The sequence below is a fragment of the Peromyscus californicus genome, unplaced genomic scaffold (assembly GCF_007827085.1).
Source record: "Peromyscus californicus insignis strain IS unplaced genomic scaffold, ASM782708v3 Scaffold_6__1_contigs__length_162567912, whole genome shotgun sequence".
NCBI lineage: Eukaryota > Metazoa > Chordata > Mammalia > Rodentia > Cricetidae > Peromyscus > Peromyscus californicus.
The window spans coordinates 127,237,771-127,243,480 of NW_026294584.1; the positions used below are offsets into that span (position 1 = coordinate 127,237,771).

The 5,710-nt window shown below is 43.9% G+C and overlaps 1 pseudogene; it reads left to right on the forward strand.

Annotated features, from left to right (window-relative positions):
- Window positions 1-4,859: 4,859 nt before the first annotated feature.
- Window positions 4,860-4,960, forward strand: LOC128100190 (uncharacterized; annotated as a pseudogene).
- Window positions 4,961-5,710: the final 750 nt, after the last annotated feature.

A 5,710-nucleotide genomic window follows, 5' to 3' on the forward strand; every position in this document is an offset into this window, starting at 1 on the left:
GTTCAGTTTCTAACACCTAAGTCAGGTTCAGAAATGCCTATAACTCCAGCTCCAGGGTATCCGATGCCTTCTTCTGGCCTTCATGAGCACCCATAGACATGGGGCATATATTCACACAGACACATAAATAAAAAATTTTTTTTATTTTTTTATTTTTTTTGGTTTTTCGAGACAGGGTTTCTCTGTGTAGCTTTGCGCCTTTCCTGGGACTCACTTGGTAGCCCAGGCTGGCCTCGAACTCACAGAGATCCACCTGCCTCTGCCTCCTGAGTGCTGGGATTAAAGGCGTGCGCCACCACCGCCCGGCAAATTTTAAAATAAATCTTAAAAAAATGAGGTAACCAGTGTGGCAAGGACGTGGAGAAAAGGGAAGCCTTGTACAGCGCTGGTGGGATGTAATCTAGTGTCCTGGAGAGGGTCACTATTGCTGTGATGAAACACATAACCAAACGCAAGTTGGGGAGGAAAGGGTTTATTTGGCTTACCCTTCCACATCCTAGTCCATCACTATAGAAGTCAGGACGGGAACTCAAGCAGGGCTGGAACCTGAAGGCAGGAGCTAATGCAGAGGCCATGGCAGGGTGCTGCTTACTGGCCTGCTCCCCCTACCTTGCTCTGTCTGCTTTCTTATAGAATTCAGGACCACCATCCCAGAGGTGACCCCATCCACAGTAGACTGGATCCTCCCCCATCCATGACTAATTAAGAAAATGCCCTACAGGCTTGCCTGCAGTCCAGTCTTAAGGAGGCATTTTCTAAATTATACTCCCTTCTCTCAGAAGACTCTAGCTTGTGTCAAGTTGACATAAAACTAGCCAGCACAGCTCTTGTACTGATTATGGAAAACAATATGGAGAGCCCTCAAAGATTTGAAAATAGAACATATGACCCAGCAATCTTACCTCTGGTATGCATCCAACGTGTCTCAAAGAGAGACCTGTACTCCCGTGCTCACTGTAGCCACGTTCACAATAACTCAGATACAGAAAGTGTGCTACATAAACCCAGCGAGATACTCTCCAGCCTCCGAAAACCCTGCCACTTACAGCAGCGGTGGCTGAACCTGCAGACACTATGCTTTGTGTAATAAATTAGAGGCAGGTGTGTGCTATATGATACTTAAATGTGAAATCTTTAAAAACTATCAAATTCATAGAGGCCAAGAGTAGAATGGCCCCATTGCTACTGACCAGGCCAGTCTTTCTTACACCTTTCCATAAAGTCCCTGAGCTTCAGCCGCTGACCAAATCCTTGACCATGTTACTTTCTGCTCATGTCTCAAAAACTCTGCCTCATCATGTCCTCCTAATTCCACCATAACACATCTCTCCTTAGTGTAAGAAACATCAAATATGAGTCTTTCCTATCAAATACTATAAAACTTGTGTTTAGGGCAAGGAATTAATATCTTTTTATCTCTCCCCTACCTCTTAAGGCTTTTATGTAAATGTTACACACACACACACACACACACACACACACACACACACACACACACACACACACACACTACCCAGGTAAAACATTTCTTTGGCTCCTGCTGCATTCCATAATTAGCCAGCCTGGTGCAGTGACCCCTTTCTCCTTCCTCCTTCATTTCTTGTGTGCCAATTCTTTTAAGACTAGCCAATAAATAAGACTGTGAGGTCAAACCCCAGCCAAATGGGAAATGGCATGGTCACCACCTGAGTTAGAATAAAAACCAAATGCACTTCCTCTGTGTGCTAGATCCTGCCAAGCGCAGCCTCTCAGTCAAGAGCAAAGTTTACTTTGTCCAGACACTTCTATTGGAGTGGGCTCTTTCTTTAGACCCAGAACTTCTGTCTAGCATTAGTCTCTTTCAAAGGTGCAGTTTGACATACTTTTGTAGGGTTTCAATTAATGTCTACCACCAGGAAGGAGCCAGGTCAACTTCATTCATGTGTGTCTTAGTGCCTTGCACGGGAATATATATATGCTGAGTGAGTCAACCAATGAGCCAATCCTGGGACTAAAAACATATCCAGTTGAAATCAAAGAGGTCCCTCATCCATAACAGGATGATGAGAATAACTACCTTGAAAGCAGGCTCTGAGAAATAAACAAGATTGTGCGTTAAAAGAGCCTGGTGCAGGAGAGGCTATTAAATTTGAGGACAGAGTCTAGATGCTGGCAGCAGAGAGTTATCAAGGGACCCTTTTCACTTGTAGTTATGCAAAGGGCTAGGATGCCAGAGCCCCCCAAAACAGCTCATCTGCTGGAGGTATCAAGGCTTCTTAGGAGAAACTTCAGGCTAATTTGTTTCTATTGTCATATTAGACTAAATAGGATACTCCTCCTCAGCCAGGAAGAATGTGTAGGTAGTCTAAATCCAGTTGCAACCAAACTCAGGCCTTCTTCTATACTGGGTTGCCTTTGGGGAGAAATGCTTGGCCTGAATTAACTAACTTTAGCCTCCCATCACACTTAGCCTACACCCTGTCTTTAATCTGCATTGACTAACTTTCAACAGAAGTTTGAGTAAACACCCCATTGCACAGCAGCCCCCTCAAGCTTTGTACGCCTTTCTGAAAAGCTTCACACTGAGACTTAGTGGGAAAGATTACTAAGTACTTTAGTCATTTTAAACATAAAGAGAGTTACCACTTCATGCCAGACTGTTCCCAACCCAACCCACCTGCAGGGGCCAGAAAAACAGACACTGGAGCTGCTGGGATCTAGTCTAACTCCTGGGCTTGGTTTGCAGTGTTGTCTGGTTTGGAGGCAGCTGGGCATCCGAGTTATCCACCAATAGCTGCCCAGTGTGTCCAGAGAGGGAAGGGGCACCTAAATGAGCCTGGCGGCAGGGGAGAGCTGATCCTCTGTAGCAATGCTGGGCTCCTCTGAGCCTGCATAATTTGGAGTCTGCAGGGAGCTAAATATCCCTTGAAAAGAATCACAATCACCTCCTGAACTTGCCCAGCTTTTGTTCCCGCTCAGAACACATTCCAGGCTATTAGCTTGTTAGAGCTTCGAAAATAACCCCATGAGACTACAAACAGGAGTCATTGTCCCATTCCTCAGAAGAAGAAACTGTGACCCAGGACATTAGCATCATCAGTTGCAGAATAAACCATTATTGAGTATTTTCTGTGTGCTACAAGCTTCACTTGAATTATTTCAATTAAACTTCAGGGAGCAAATTCTATTACCAGCTTCATGCCACAGCTCAGAAGTCAGTGTGGGGAGAGCTAGATTACGTGTACCACTTATCAGAAAATGATGATCTGAACTTTCAAAGACTCCGTGTTCTGTCCATGGTTATGCAAAGGACCAGAATGGCAGAGAGCCCCCAGAAACAGCTCATCTCAGAGGTTCCCACTCCACAGCCACAGGAGCAGGTAAGGAGGAGGAGGATGGCAGGCTGCTCTTCTAGGTGACACATTCAGGGGAAGTTGCTGATCATCTGACACAGAGATTTTCCTAGATCCTTGGGGGGTGAGTTCCACACAAGACTCCTTAAATTGAAAGATACATGTCGAGTCAGTGTCTATGTCACAGACAGATGAAGACACCACACTGCTGGCTTTGAAGATAGAGGCGACAAGTTAAAAGATGCAGGGAGCCCAGAACCTACAGGAGGTCCACAGGCTGCAGCCAGAACAGCCTTGCTGGAGCCATTGCTAACTTCTGACCTCCAGAACCATAGACAAGTATATGGCGGCTTAACTGCATCAGCTTTATGAAACTAATATATCAACTATCAACACAATTTTAGAACACTGGCATCATTTCATGGTGAAACCTCATCCTAGTGTCAGCCATATATCATCTCTCCAAAGCTCCCAGTGATGAGCAACCCATCACTTTCTGCTGATGAGATCCTATAAATAGAATCACATAATCTGTGGACTTTTTTGTCTGGCTTTTGTTTTTTAACTTAGCATATTATTCGATTTCACCTATGCCAGAGCATGTATCAGTTTCCATTGTTGATGGATTTTCTTTTACTCTAGCCCCATATTGAATGCCAAAACATTATTGTTTGTTTTTGCTCTTTTAGGGGGCCCACCACACAGCTCCCAAATAAATCACACGGAGGCTTATTCTTATTTATAAATGCCCGGCCTTGACTTGGCTTGTTTCTTGCCAGTTTTCCTTAACTTAAATTATCCCATCTACCTTTTACCTTTGGGCTTTTCCCATTCTCTTACTTCTGTAAATCTTACTCTTACTCTGTAGCTTGCTGTGTAGCTGAGTGACTGGCCCCTGGAGTCCTCCTCCTTCTCTGGCTGCTTCTTCTTTTTTCCCCAGATTTCTCCTTCTACATATTCTCTCTGCCTGCCAGCCTCACCTATCCTTTCTTCTGCCCTGCTACTGGCCATTCAGCTCTTTATTAGACTATCAGGTGTTTTACACAGTCACAGTAACACAGCCTCACAGATTTAAACGAATGCAACATAAACAAAAGTAACATACCTTAAAATAATATTCTAAAATATTCCATTTCTTCTTATAGCAAAATACTCTCCAGCTATACAACATATTTCTTTAGCTGTGATAAAACACCATGACCAAGAGCAACTTGGGAAGGAAAGGGTCTATTTAATCTTACAGCTTGTAGTCCATCATCTAGGAAAGTCAGGACAGGAACCTAAGGCAGGAACTGAAGCAGAGACTGTGGGGGAATGCTGCTTGCTGGCTTGCTCCCCATCGATTATTTCTTATACAACTCAGGATCACCTGTCCAGGGGTGGCAATACCCACATGAATCATTAATCAAGAAAAAGCCCCCACAGACTTGCCTATAGGCCAATCTGATGCAGGCATCTTCTCAATTGCAGTTCCTTTCCCTAGATAACTCTAGCTTGTATCAAGATGACAAAGAATTAGCCAGTAATGTTCCCATTGGCAGCACATACACTAAAATTGGAACAATCCAGAGAGTACACAGGCCTTGAGCAAGAATGACACTCAAATCCATGAAATGTTCCATATTTTTTAGCCAGGCATAGTAGATTCTGTACTTGGGAGGCAGAGGCAGGTGAATTCCAGGCCAGCCTGGTCCACATAGCAAGTTTCAGACAGCCCAGGCTACATTGAAAGACCTTGTATCACACACACACAAACAAAAAACCCAACCAACCAAACAACAACAACAAAATAAAAACAACAGCAAAAACAAACTAGCCCACACTAAGTTCCACAGCTAGCTGGAGAGGAAGATGTGTAGGACTAGGGTAAAGGTTAGGAGTAAAAGCAACTGGATCTGAGTAAGAACCTGCATGAATCAGCTCTTCCCCTTGACGCCCCATTTGCTTATCTGTAACATGGAGTTGTATTTGGGGTAATTACTCAAAGCTTGACCTCTAATAGACACTGATCTACAGAGCTCTCTGCCTCTAAAGTGCAGATAAAGAACCTCAGAAACCTCTAATCCATAAGAGCAGAGGCTAGACCATAAAACACCCTCCAGTTATTCATTACTTGTATTCTGTCATCTTTCTAAAAGGATCTGAGAAGATTTACAACTAAGCAACCAGTTATGCCAACACTACTTTTAAAAAATGGCGAAGGAAAAAGAGTAGGACTCACCTCTTTGACTTGGTCCTTAACCTGATGAGGCCATCTAAAGAAGGGACTTGAATCATTTTGTGTGCTCAGTGCAGAAAGTGCTTTTATATTTTGGAGGGACTTGCTCGCACTTCCCATAGCCCATTCTCGTCCCACTGCTGTTTTTATGTGTATGAGT